General features: G+C 43.0%; 1 long non-coding RNA gene across 1 annotated transcript; it reads left to right on the forward strand.

The window, feature by feature from the left end:
• On the forward strand, positions 1 to 12,961 carry LOC128075961 (uncharacterized). The gene is made up of 3 exons (XR_008204169.1): positions 1 to 100; positions 11,960 to 12,076; positions 12,852 to 12,961. It is a non-coding gene; the product is annotated as an uncharacterized LOC128075961 (long non-coding RNA).
• Positions 12,962 to 14,626: the final 1,665 nt, after the last annotated feature.

Below are 14,626 nucleotides of genomic sequence, written 5' to 3' on the forward strand. Positions count from 1 at the left end.
ATGGCTGGTTTTGCCTTGTGATGGGCCTGTCTGCTTCCCCATAGGTTTTTATTTCTGCCTTTTCTTTCTTTATTTCTGGAGATCCTTGCCAGTCTTTGAGGTGAGTGTTTTGCCTGCTGAACTCTGGCTCTGGGAGTGGGGAGCAGCTGGCTATTGAGGTAGGAAAGAGTGAGTGTGATGTTCTGATGCTGGAGTTTGAGTGTAGAGAGAAGGAAGGAATGGGGAATTCTCCAGTAAAATACTGTATTGGAGGCTGGAGGGGTGGGGAAGGGCTGCAATACAGGTGTTCTTTGCTAGTATGCCTGTGTATTGTAGGTAGCAGAGATAGCTAGTGGAAAAGTAGTGCTTAGCATGGAGGGAGAGGAAGGAAGGGGTGTTCATTTGGAGAATCTATTTTCTTCTTGGCTCAGGAAGCCTTGGAGACTTTTCAAGGTATGTGGGAAGGTCTCCATCTTTGTAGTCAAGAGAAAAAGCACTTCAGAGGAGTCTGTATTCTGTGTTTCCTACTGACAACCTTAAGAGGCTCCTGTTGTGTTCTTGGGCCTTACTATTAATCGCTGCTGGAGCGAAGTAACAGCAGGTAGTCATGAACATCACAGATAACTCATAAACCACAGGGAGAGAACAGCGTAGGAGGGATTGCTGGTGTTATTTTACTGTTGGGCTCCATACTAAGCAGCAACAACTGGTCTTAATGTGGATCACTACAACTGAATTACGTTCCTGTAGGAGCGTCTGCAGGGCTCCTTGTTTGGTGAATGGACCTTTGTGGCTCAGGGGCTGCTGCATATGGCAATGTCTGTATGAAACAGAGGGACCCTGGGAGTGTAATTCAGATGCCACGTGCTCCTCTGTGGGGCTCAACAACTAAAGCATAGGGAGCTGCAGAACTCTGCTGAGGTGTTTCGCTACTGCAGCTTTTGCTTCACAGTACTGAGGTGTATTCTGAGTGAATGTAATAAGTGTAAAATGCTACTAGATAGCCATGCCCCCCCTTATTTTCCCTTGTAACATCCTAAATTCTAGTGTTCTGAAAAATGTGGTGTTTTCTACCAAAAGGGACTTCTTACTAAAACTGCCTCCTTAAGGAGTAGTCCATCATACTGAATAAATTACCTAAGTGTTTTTCTAGTTCTTGCTTGCTTTAATAGAATCATTAATACCACAGTGACTTATAAAGCAAAATGCCAACTAACCAGAAAATGCTTTGCAGTTCCCCTGATGTTATTTTCCTGGGCTCTTCATATATATGATGTTGCTACATACTTCATAAGCCAAGATCCTTGTGTGCTTACTTTGAAAGCAGGTATTGTGTTAATAAGCTGAAAGCCTCCTGTATGGGAGCTGCTGAGTCACGGCCTGAACCTCTGATTGATCACCTGAGGTGAGCCATGAGTCAGCCAGAGCACAGGTGAAGGCAATTCCTAGACCTATTTAAGAGCTGGCTACCAGTGGGGAAGGATCTCTTCTGGAGATCGCCTCTATTGGTGTTTTGTGGTGAGCCCAGCTGAAGGGTAAGCCTCCTGTTTTATTCTCTTTTGTTATCATTGTCCACTTTGCCTACCTCTCTTGATTATATTGTAACATCTTGATATCCATTGATTATACACCTCCTTAAAGCGAGGTTTTAAAACAGCTGGTTCCTGCTGAACCTGTAATAGCTGCTTGCTGTCAGGATCAACAACTTTCTGATCTCAGCAGAGTACTGGATGGCTGCAGAACTGCAATCAGAACTCAGCTGCAGATGTATCACCCTCTGCTTCTGCTCCATCCATGCTATCACAAATAGCTAGAGGAGGAAAGCATCTGCTGAACTAGAAAGTTCCTAAATGTGAACCATCAATAATTTAACCAATTATAATTTGTTTATTCCTTCCTTACTTATTACACTATGGCTAAAATTAATGTTTTGGATTTTTTGGCTTTTTTCTAACACTATTACCAAAAGGAAAGATTCCTTATTCCTAAATTCCTGCAGATTCAGTGCATCTACAGGCAGCAACTCATTCCAGCAGAATGAACTAGTACAGGCAAAAGGGTGGAAGGCTGAAAATCAGTCTGCTTGCAAACTCCATGGCCAGACAGAGCATTCATGACACCATAATGCAGGGGGGAAAATACACTTTTAGCTAAATAATTACTTGCTCTGGACATTGGTAGCTTTATTATTTTCAAGTTACAAAGCACCTGACCTAATTTTTATATCTATTTTTGAGAAGAACTTGGCCTGCTTTGTGTAGGTCTTGAAAGTGGCTACTGAGCTCAACAGGTGTTGTCATAACAAATGCAGTCAAGGAGAGCCAGTGTGGGTTAGTTTCTCCCAGGGGCTCAGTTTTAAGCTTTTCTTATGCTTGCATATGCTCCAGGTCACCAGCTATGCTGACACCCTCCTGCTTGATTGAATCCAGCACACCTGGACTGAATGTGAGAAGCTGAAAACTAGAAATTCTGTGTTCACAAGTGACCGGGTGAATTTACTCCTCTGCACTTGTGCTGATTCAGCCCAGTGTGTTTTGTCCTCCTTTGCTCATTGGGCGTGTTGCTGTTGATCCTGTCTGTTAGGATCCCCAGATCTGTGCACACCTGTGTTGCTGCCTGAGGTTATTTCATTCCAGATGCAAGATTCAGCATTTCCTGATCTTTGTGATGTTTGCCTTGATTCATGTCCTCAGCCTGCTGATACGTACCAGTAGGGTTCTCAGCAGGCACTGCTGCTCGCTGGAGGGTTGGGCTTTCCCCTCAACTTGTTGTTTGCCAAGCTGCTGAGAATGTCATTCTAGATGTTAAAAGACATTAAGCAGCATTGACTCCATTACTGATCTCTGAGGGATGTTGCTAATGGTGCGTTGAACTTGGTGGAGTTGATGACAACGTTAGGGGTTTTTACTTAAACTAGTCATACTGTGCTGATAGGATTAGGGTAGAAGTAGTTGATGCCATGCATGTTTTGCACAGTGTGTCTGGATGCATTTCCTCTTTTTGGTGAGTTTTTTTCTATTCCCCCTCCATTTCAAAAAAGGACATGTGCCACTTATGTTAGTTATGATTTGTGGCTTGTGTTTCCAAGTGCAGCCTCTGGAGCTCAGTTGTGCTGCGCTGAAAGGCTGTTCCTTGGGTTGCATGGCCGGTATTTCAGGAGCAGCACTTCTCACCCCAAAACACAGAAAACATGGGGTGTTGCCAAGCTGTTGCTTTGCTGTGTGCTCCACACCAGGGAATCAGGGTATGCTGGACAGCTATGAGGCAGGCAGTGTGCCCGGAATGTTAAGGGAATGTCCACTGTACCACTGACTGTTTTGACTCATTGCTTTGATTGTCTCCTTCCTGAGTTCAGCTACTAATGATGGCCCCAGGGGCAGTGTAGGCTATAGAACACTGGCTTTGGGGATTGCTTGTATTAGCGATAATGGACTTTAATTACAAGTGAGCAGAGGTTGCTTAAATCCTATTAGTATGAACTGTGACTTTGAATACCAGATGCCCTTCTCCTGATAACAAGTAAACAAGTTGATGTTGGGGAGTGGCAAGGGCAGGGTGCTCTGCAAGAGAAAGTGAGCTGGGAATCACAGGTGACCATGAGCCAGGAGGGTAATGACCACCCTCAGCTTACAGACACCTGAAACAAGGGGAGAGGCCATGGCTAAGACCTTCCAGCTCATTGTTCCTGTGGCTGTGCCCAATAGCTGGATCCCCACTCATTGCTGTTAGGTCAGAGCTGACTTTAAGCAGCTGAATCCTGACAGTGAGATGTTACAGAGCACATTGATGTGCTTGGACCCTGACATTACAGCAGGAATCTCTTTAATTTGTACATCCAAGAAGTTGCAGGTGCTACTGAGGATTAACTATAAGGCTTTTTTTTTTTTTAAATCTGCTTTTTAGTGTGAGCTGTGTTCTTATAGCTGATGAAGGGAATTAGGACCTGATGTTTAATGTCTTTTATCTAGAAACTTAATCAGCTGTGAGATTGACCATGCAAAACATAACAGGTAGTTAATGAAGATTCCTCAGGTAAGTATGAGATGCAAGGTGCATTTAGAACAGACAGGAGTGAAGGGAAGAATTGTGCATTTTGGTAATGGGCTTGATGGAAGGTGAATTAGGGAGCAGTTAAGTCAGCCTGAGTATGGTGTAATGTTGCGTTATGGAGTCTGACTTCCTGATTACTCCAGTGCAAGAGAAGAGGGAGTGTTTACAGATCAAGAGACTCAAATCCATTGTCTTGTCTCCCTGCCTGAGAGGAGGACTGTATTTCTTGCTTGTGATTGTGTCAGTTTTTATGGTATTCCATCTTCCTTACTGTTCAGGGTAAATCGCTCTCTAATGAATGAAGAAAGCCTTCCACGACATAGTGACATAGGTAGCCTCCTTTGAACCCTTCTGGCTTTAAAACCTGTCTAGTCTTCAGACAGCCATTACTCAACAAATGATGATTCATTTCATAAATACCTGTAATGTCCCCTGTGATCTTATATATTCTGCTGAGAAGAAAACAGTTGGCAAGGCAGCTCTTCTTGTTCTACTATTTTTCCACCTTTTTTGATACCATGAGGCTTCCAAACCCATGCAACTATAGTTTTAATAAGTATGTTGCACTGCAGGTGCTTTCATGGTCATACCTCCATAGAATCCTTAGTGTTGGAAGGGACCTTTAGAGGTCATAGAGTCCAATATTGCTGCAGTGAACAGGGTCACCCACAGGTCAATCAGATGCTCAGAACCTGGTCCAGCCTGCTATTGAGTATCTCCAAGTCCTTTCTGGCAGAGCTGTGCTCCATCCTTATATTCAGTTTCAACTGGCTTCTCTTTGTTTTATGCAATTACTATGCACAAATTTAATGTGCTACTTTTTTGCTTTCCCATTGAAATTTGTAAATGGAATATAATGTTAATCTCTGGAGTCTAATGTTAATCTTTTTTGAACAGTTTTCCTGTTCAAAAATACTGCTGCCCGGCATCATTCTGTTTATGATTTCCACTTGCTTAATAATCTGGCAGTGCTTCTGTCTGAGCCAATCTCATTCAAACATCTTAATGACTTTTGTGAGGCATTGTCATGGATGTCATGGATGCTTGACAAAAGTCTAGATATTGCATCCTATGGTCCCTTCAGACGCTATTTTTGTAATTTGATCAAACAAAGCAATCAATCTTCCTTGTCCCAGTTTGTTTTATTGGCTGTAGTGGCATTGCAAGCATCAAGCACATGGTGGAGTTTTCAGCCTGAATTAAAGTTGAACTGTTTTGGTGTGAGTTATGGGGGCTGCTATGATTTCTGCCTGGTCATGCAGGCATTACAGTGTTAGTGGTGAAAATAGGAAAGGCACACATACAACAGGCAGCACTCTGTGCTGTGTCAGGAGCAAAGGTGCTGTGATGGTTATGAGCCCAAGCTGCTACACAGATGTTGATGCAGTGGGAACCATTCTATGGCCTAGTATGTGTCCTCCACCTGTATTGTAGGCTCCTTCTGCTTGCTTCTATTCTGAGTATTTAATTTGCGAGTCTCTGGTCTTTGACTTGTATTGCTGTTGCCTTTGAAAGATCATGTATGATTTTCTAAAGCACTTTTCTGAGGCAAAGGGCTCTTCAGAGATATCCGAAGGAGCTGTGGTTCTCAAGGACTAACAGGATTTGTTCTGTCTTAAAGCTAACAGCATGATAAACTAGCCTCCCCAAGCCTGTAGGGTTGCCTGGGGTTGTTGTGACCAAAATGCAGGGCCGACACTTGGCTCTATTGAAACTCACACGGTTAGTCTCAGTCCATTGATCCAGTCTATCCAGGTCCCTCTGTAGTGCCTTTCTCCCCTCAGGCAGATCAACACTCCTTTCCAACTTGTTGTTGTCTGCAGACTTACTGAGGATGCACTCAATCCCCTCATCAAGATCACTAATGAAGATGTTAAATAGGAGCAGCCCCAGTGCTGAGCCCTGGGGGACACCGCTCGTGACCGGCCGCCAGCTGGATTTAACTCCACTGACCACAACTCTTTGGGCCCGGCCATCCAGCCAGTGTTTCACCAGCAGAGCGATGCCCATCCAGACCATGGGCAGCCAGCATCTCCACGGGGGTGTTGTGGGGACAGTGTCAAAGGCTTTACTGAAGTCTGGGTGGACCACACAACAGTCACTAAATGGGGCACCTTATCATAGAGTGAAATCAGGTTTGTCAAGCAGGTTCTACCATTCACAAACCCACGCTGACTGGGCCTAATCCTCTGGTTGACCTTTAATTGGTCCATGATGGCTCCTGAGATTATCTGTTCTATAACCTTCCCTGGCATGGAGGTGAGACTGATAGGTCTGTAGCTGCTGGGATCATCTTTCCAGCCCTTTCTGAAGACGGGTGTCACATTTGCCAGTCTCCAGTCTGCTGGGACATTTCTGGTTAGCCAGGACTGTTGAAGGATGATGGCAACCACATCTGCCAACTCCCTTGGGTTGGACTTGATGATCTCTTGAAGTCCTTTCCAACCCCTGCTATTCTGTGTCCTTCAGCATCAGCACAAGGGAAACTGAGGAAGTAGATCTTAATGTTAAATGCTCAGAGCTGTGAAATTCTGTGCTGCAGTTGCTGAATTGCAGGAAAACAGGGAAGCACTCCGGGTCTGCGCTTCTGGACTGAGAGACTTGAGGAGAGCGAGGTGGAGCCCAAACCTAGGAGTGGAAGGAGTGGTGTGCTGGTGTCCTGCTGGTGAGAGTGCTGGGGTGTTCCCTGCTTTTCTGGCGGTGCTGCTGTGCTGACCCTGCTTGTCTGAAAGACTCCTGCTTATGAGAATCTATCTAACAGGGCTCAGAGTGCAGCTTTGCAGTGCTGGCTCAGATGGGGTGCTGTGCGTGCACCTGAAAAGCTTCCTGCTGGTGCGCTCAGCAAGCTGCTTCTAATGGCTCTGTGCCCTGGCTTTTGGGGAATCACAGCAGTGCTCTGGTGCCATGCTATGTGTTATCTATCTTCTTTTGCCCTTTGGTGTCTCCTGAAAGACGAGAACTCTCGTTTGTGCCCTGTATGTGCTGCATAGCAGCCTGGTTGCAGCTATGTGCAGCTGTGGCTGAGAGATGTGCTGGTTCTTGATACGGTGCTGCTGTTAGGTTATGCGGGGTGGGGGAAAGATTGAATTTGGTACAGCTGTTTCAGAAGCTTCTGCTGTCTTCCCCCGACTCCTAACTGGCTAAAACAACCTGATATGCATGGTTTTCTGGAAAATCAGGAAATAACGTCAGGAAAAATAGCATGTGCTCAGAAGCATGTCACCCAAATAAATGAAATGGGTAACGTTGCCCTGAGCAAACAGGATTTATAGCAATTTCAATATGTGGGTGTGGGAGAAAATGCAGACAAGTATAATAAAATAAATATTGGTTGTTTCTTCAAGCAATAGTAGTGTAAAATATTGTCCTTGGGACAGAAAAGTTACCTTGATTCTGAAATAATGCACTCGGCCTCTGGCTGTCAGTATTATATCAAAGCTTCAGTAAATTTTTCATTCCCCCGGGCATTATTTTACAGCTATTGTCTTCCATACCAAACTCCATTTGTAACATGTATTTATAGCTGGAATGATCTTTGAGATTCTTCATAATATATAAAAATGAGGAGGCTGCCACAAAATGGCTTTTGGTTTCCTCACAGGTTTGCAAAATAGATGTTAAAAGCAGATGATTTAAAACAGCAATTTTATTAAAAATCCATTATTGTCTTTTGTTGTAGCTTTCACAGCCATTCACCATAACTACACTGGTTTCCAAGCATGCTGTGATAAGCTTTGAATCTGCAGGTGTCTTCTCAGATTATTTCAAGCTTTGAGACAACGAATCTGCTGGACCATGTGTATGCTGAATAACTGTGTCAGATTTGTGTCAATAGAGGCTCTGGTTTGGTCTTTGGGGAGGGGGGGAAGTATACACACAAAGCTTTTTTCATCCTAATGGGCTGTTCTGCTATTCTGCAGACCACTTCCCAGATGGGAAGTTCATAAACACTTGTGTACGTTGCCTCTGGCTTTGGAATGACCTGCTCAGAGCTGCCCAGGCCCCAAGTGCATTTAGGGAGATCATCCTTGGGCCAACCTTCTTTGTCTAGATGACACGAGCAGTGCATGAAGCATGGTTTTCAGTGCATGGTTTTCAGCCTGGCTTCCTGTGTTCTGGTGGGTGCCTGCTTCCATCTGCGAAACTGGGATGTGCAGCTCAGCCTTGCTGTTGTCAGAATTTGCCTATTGATCCAGGTTTCATTCAGCCCTCTTCTGGTTTGAAAGGATACACGTACCAGGCTGTATCACCCTGGTTGGTCTCTCAAAGCAATACAAGCAGTTACATTTAATGAAGAGAGATTAAATAGGCCAGACTGCGCATTCAGCAGTTACAACTCAAGATTCAATATGGGTATCTCTGGAAAAAGCTATGGGTGAGAGCAGCAGCTGGCTGTGTTAGTAAGGCATGAAGTGGTGGGAGAAGACTGGTTCTTAGAGCTTGGCAAGCAGGAAGCATGTTGGTAAGGGAGTACAGATGCACATCTGAATGGTTAGATTTCTTGAGCTGGAGGACACCAAGCCCCTGCTGCAAGGGATCACGTTCTCTCCTAACCACACATGCTTCCAGCAAAGGCAGAGTGGAAGCATGGCTGTCCTGCCCTCCTCCCCTTTGCACACCTGTGTGAGGGACAGCTGGCAGAGAGCTGCCTCTTTGCAGGCCTGGGGGGGGGATGCTTTCTGTGGTGTTAGAGTTATGTTGTTTAGGCTGCTTCCTCTCCCATCTTCTCTAACTGTTGAAGAGCCAGATAAAATAGAGGTGTGGGGAAAGCTGTGGCAGCGTGGTGCAGCCTATTGATTAAGTTGACACTTATGTCAGCAATAGTGGAGAAAGCTCAGCTCGAGCAGAGGGGTAATGGCTGTGCTGCAAACCCTGCTTTGTGAGCCTAGTTAGTGAGAGAAAACAATATTTTCTCTCTCAAGAAACAAATAAGATCCTCGCTTGCTACATTATGGCATCAAGGAATTACATCATAAATTGCTATTTTTGTCATTAAACTGCAGGGCATTTATTTTAAAGCTAAGTGTTCATAAACAAAACAAAGTGGAGGCATTAAAGCAGACAGGTTATACATCAAGGTAGTGACTCCATCACTTTTTTTCCCCCACCTCCTGTTTTTATTATTCTTTGCTTCTGATAATAGCTTCTTTAGAGGAGGCTTTAAAAATGGATTGTCCGTGATGTTCTTCAGTGTGTCAGATATAAATAAAGAAGTGCTGCATGTTATTTTGTTGAAAGCTTCTTGTAGCACTTTGTAATCAGGGCAATTATAACTTTGCCTGTAGTTTGTCTTGTGGGTTTGCTGTGCGCACCAATTAAATCAGTCAAGAATTGAACATAATTGCTTGGCCTCCTTGTACATCTGGAAACTTGCTTAGAGTGTAGTGGTTTCTAAAGCTGACTCCCCTGGATCCTATATTATTTATGGTAGCAGTTTTTCTTATCCTTCTAAATACGCCTTGAGAGTTTTCTGCATTTTTTTTTTTTTCCCCTTCTTACTGCTTCAGTGCATGGATCACAGACACAGGTAAATGATATACACCTGGAAAGTGCAGAGCTACTGCTTTCCTCCTGGGGAAGGCAGTGAGAAGAAAGGAGCAGCCGGGGTGGGCTGGGTGCAAGTGCAAGGCAAGGGGGGATAGGATGCTCATCTGAAGGAGCTACAGAGCCTGAGGGTTCTGTGGAGGGTCCTGGTGTGAGGTGCATTCATTTGGGTGTGCGGGGGTAAGAATTGGTGCCTTCAGATAGCAGCTTACCCTCTGCTCGTTCCTTCAATATCTGCCATTCTAATTTTGTGTCCTCTTAATCTTAAGGTGACCATATATGTTTCTTAGAGCACACAGGCTTGATTCTTTTTTGGAAACACTTTCTTTGCCAAACAAAGTGAATTTATTTTACATGCTTTCTTCAGAGTACAGTCTGTGGTTTGCTTCATGGAATGGTACCTCTGATGTCCAAATGATGACCATTCACCATTCTGCTCTGCTCTTTCCCTTGTATGCTAGGATGTCCCAGTTTGATGATAAGGAGATGGCAGCTGAGCTGCAGATCCTGGGGCAACACAGCCCAAGGCTCCTGCTTTCCTTGTGGGCAGCATCTGTGGTGGATGGGCGGTTTGAATAAAGTAGGCCATCTGCTTTGCAAAGAAGTGTTTGAAGCTCTGGATTATGAAATGTAATGTCGGGGGAAAAAAAAAAGGAATCCAACACTGCATTGCTGAGGGAATGCTTCTGAACAGAAACTCCAAGGTCTGAGACATTAAAGCATCCAAGCCCACAACCCATTTCTGTTTAAGGAATTCCTTATGATCCCGTCATCCTTCTTAGCACTGGAGCTATAGGAGTAATAAAGGAATTGGGAGTATCATTAGATGTAAAAATACTTATATGATGTATTAATGTTAAGAATTACAAAGGCCAAAAGTCTCTCAAGGATGATTCCAACCTTGTGATAGCACAGCCCAAATGCTGAAGTTGGCATTGATCAAGTTTGTTGCTATGACTCTTTAAAAGCAGTAGAACTTTGAGTTGTTATTCTTTTAAAAAATAAATAAATAAATAAATAAAAAATCTGACAAATGAAATCTATTATCTAAATGCAGCTGTATTTCTGCCAGGGGAGAGTGAGGGATTAATGTCTCATTGGTTATCTTATGAGATCCGGAAGTAGATTTCTTATCTCTTTGTTCTCTTGGGTTTTGTTTCCTGATTGTTGTAATTCATTCAGTATATATCTAACAAATGTATTTATTAATGGTCTGAGAATGATGAGAGAGCGTACACTGGATTTATCAGAGAAACTGATATGTACAGTGCATTATAGACACTTTGAAGAAGTGCTCTGCTGCCAAACACTTCTACTGGTTTGTTAAAGGAGTATTAGACACTGAAGTGGCTACAGCATTGTGTGTATTTTTGAATCTACAGTTAATGATTCAGCTTAAATCTGATATCTTTATTGATGACCTGGATGAGGGCATTGAGTGGACCTTCAGTAAGTTTGCAGATGACACCAAGTTGGCTGCAAGTGTGGATCTGCCTGGGGGTGGTGAGGCCCTATAGAGGGATCTGGACAGGCTGGAGAGCTGGGCTGAGGCCAATGGGATGAGCTTCAATGAGACCAAGTGCTGGGTCCTGCTCTTTGGTCACAACAACCCCAGGCAAGTGCTGCAGGCTCAGGGCGGAGTGGCTGGAAGAGCACTGTGGAAGAAGGTGGCAGAGTCACCATCCCTGTACTAAGGAACACGTTAATGGGTACTATTGGTGGTATGTGAATGGTTAGACTAGATGACCTGAGAGGTCTTTTCCAACCCTAATGATTCTGTGATTCTAGCTCATAACATAATCTGACTGTGGCTCAAAAGCTAAGTGGAAGCACAAACACATGAATAACCTCTGAAATATGTCATACTTCTGCAGTTCTTCTGCCTTCTTGATAGTGGCCAGCAGGATTAGGCATTTCATGCTGGGCCTTGAGTATGAGCTAATTAAGTAGTAATAGATGGGGCTTCAAGGAAGAGTTAGCAGTCCTTGTGCTTCTGTCTGGTTTCTAATTTATGAACTATGGCATTCAGTTGTTGTTCAGTCTGGGTTTTTGATGTGGTCTGTCCTCTGTACTGAAAGAAGTGTGTAGATATGTTCTGTAGATATATTCTGAGGAATTTCTTTATTGCCCTTAGTAAATTAAATGATGTACTCTTATATAAGAGGTGGAGACTTCATATTTCAAATGAGTATATATGTATGTCTTAATCATTACATGTTCCAAGAACAGTTGGTAAATTTAGGGATGTGTGTCTGTTTCCTTGTAACAAATTTCAAAATCACAGACTTAAAATAATCCCCATGAAATATTATTGTATGGTGTTTAATTGGATTTGATACGCATATAAATGTTGTTTTTGCTTTAATCTGAGATGTGTTCTGAATAGGGTTTTTGTATTAAGTCCTGGTGTGAGGAGAAACCAAGGAAGGTGCCAGTGAACTTCTTCAGCAGATGAGGTAGAGGAAAACCTCTGGTGTGTAGCAAGATCATCATCAATGAGGAGGTATGAACTGGTGGAGCAAAATGAGTTGTGAGGTGGTGAGGAAGGCTGGTGAGTTGACCATAGAAAGTGTTCTGTGTTCCAGGATTATTCTCTCACACTTATAGTCAACTAAGAAATCTAAAAATTGATGCAGCCTGAAAGATGTCTTTTGGTTATTTGTAGCCAAGATGACAATAGCAATAGGGGGTATTACTCCCAGATGTGCCTGCCATTCTCTTTGAAATACTTATAAGAACTAGCAGTAAGTTTCCATTGTCATGACATCAGCTTACTGTAACTAAACCTTTAACTGAGATAGAGGAATTATAAATGATACTTGTGGGTGCATTAATAATGAGCTTTTTATGGCATTGGGTCTTAAAAAGCCTATGATTTTCTGGGCTATTTCTGATTTATGACAACAAAATGATGGTGATGACTGTTGCTTTTTGAGAAGGGGTGCAGGTGACCTTCAGCCCTTGCGTAGACTGGGAGCAGGCTGTGGGTGGTGTTGTGCCTAGCTGCCTAGCCAGCTCCTGGCTGGGTGCTGGGAGAGGAGGGCTCGGATGTTGCAGATCCCTGGAACCCTGGGTTTATAACAACCAGAGTTCCAGAAGAGCAAGAATGTTTGGCTTTGAAATAATGATGAAGTATTTCACAGTGTGCAGGAGAAGCTGGATTTTTTTTTTTTTCCTCATGAGTGTTGAGCTCTGTACCTAATAAACACTTTAGAATAACAGTGGGATGTAAAATATCCTGTCAAGTCTTAATGGAAGTATTATCCATCTACTGACAGATCATGATGGTGTGTTTAACACAGAGGCGGTGATGGTTTTTGCCACATCTGTTACAAGTATGTCCTATCCAGAGCTGATGCAAATAACCTGCATTCTGGCAGTATCCCAGGTATCTTATCCTACGTGCCATCCATCTCAGCTTTTTCCTTTTTTTTTTTTTAAAAAGTGATAAAATGCTATTTTAAAAACCTGTTTTAATGTTGTGTTGCTTTCTCCCCGCTTTTCTGCTTTCTGTGGTATTTCTCTATTCAGACAATAGGACAGTTTTCTCTGGGGTACAGGAACAACTTCTGCATTGCTGCAGTGTTAGGGCTGGCACCATTGCTCCTGTTCCAGTTGAGACTGAGCAACTGGTTCATTCTTCATGTGCTCAGAGGTTCAGTGATACCAGCCTTGCAAATGAAATGCAAAAGACTGCTAGCAGATCTTTCCCAGTAAACCTCATTTGTTTGGTCTGTGCAAGGAGGTGTGTTTCCTGCTCATTGTGTACCCTTAGGTGCTGCTGGGCATGCCCAATGCTGGGCTCTGGAAAAATGCAGGGCAGGGGAAGGACCTCTGGTGAGAAGGGATTAAAAGGAAAAATCAATTAACAGAGATGGGGGGTTAAAAAATAGAGAGAGAAAATGCAAAATCAATTAAAGCTATAGTCCAGTCCCAATCCTGCTCCAATAGACAAGTGTGGATGGCAGTCCTGAAGAAGATGGGCAGTGTAGCCTGAGATTTTTTTTCTCTTAGTATTAAGGCCTTCAATAAATGTAGTAAAATAATACTTAATAGTCCTCCATCTAGCATTAATTATTATTATTTTAGCTTTTAGAGTTGATTAAGACAATTGCAGTTTATGAAAATGCTGGGAGAACTTGGTTTGGAAACTCTCCTGCAATCTTGTGTTAATCTGTGTGAATACTGACCTTCTTGAAAGCCCTCGATTTTTGGCAACTAATTGAAAGAACATTAAACATGAGTTCTGGTAAAATATAGGAGCTCGAGGCTTTTTGTCCTGTAAAATCTATCAGGAATGTCTTTAATCAATAAAAGCCCAAATGCTTTTTCCTGTTGTTTTCCTGGCAGTGGATGAGGGACAGTAGCCACATTTTTCTGCAGGGTAAAACACTGTATCCTATCCTTTTTTTTTTTTCCCTTGTTTTCATTAGTGGGAACAAGTGTTTTCACAGCTGACTTGGAGTGCTGTTGGGAAAAACACGGGAGGGGAGATGTAATAACAGGCTTGGGATTGCTAGCTATGAGCTGATTCGAGCTCTGTAAGGTTCCTTGAAACTTTTTGTATATACTTTCTCTGAAGAGTAATACAACATTGTATAATCAGGATCAAAAGTGTGAATTTGTCACCCCCCACCCTTCAGTAAATTATAGTGTTATAGAAACAGGGAGACACATACGTTTATTTTCTCTGGAAGGTATGGTAGAGTGAAAGAGCTGGTCTGGGGACATGCTCTTAAGACTTTTCCCTTCTTTCATCATTTGATGGTGCTCCTTTCTGCTGGCCTTAAATGCCAATCTTTGTTTTCAAGGAGAAACTCTGAAAAATAGCTTTCTCTGTGGCAGGATACAGTTTGGTAGTAATACAGCTGAAAAGAAAAAATGAGTGTGTTTTTCAACTACTTCTCTAAGCAAGTTGCAGTGCTACTTTAATAACCTGAACTCAGCATAAGACTTTGAAGAATGAATGTTCCAAACATTAAAATTTAAATGCATAAACAAAACAGTTGTTTTTCAACCCAAGTACTCTGTAACTGGTAGTTTAAAAGCACTC

Source organism: Tympanuchus pallidicinctus, unplaced genomic scaffold (genome assembly GCF_026119805.1).
Source record: "Tympanuchus pallidicinctus isolate F22 unplaced genomic scaffold, pur_lepc_1.0 scaffold13, whole genome shotgun sequence".
NCBI classification, from domain to species: Eukaryota; Metazoa; Chordata; class Aves; order Galliformes; family Phasianidae; genus Tympanuchus; species Tympanuchus pallidicinctus.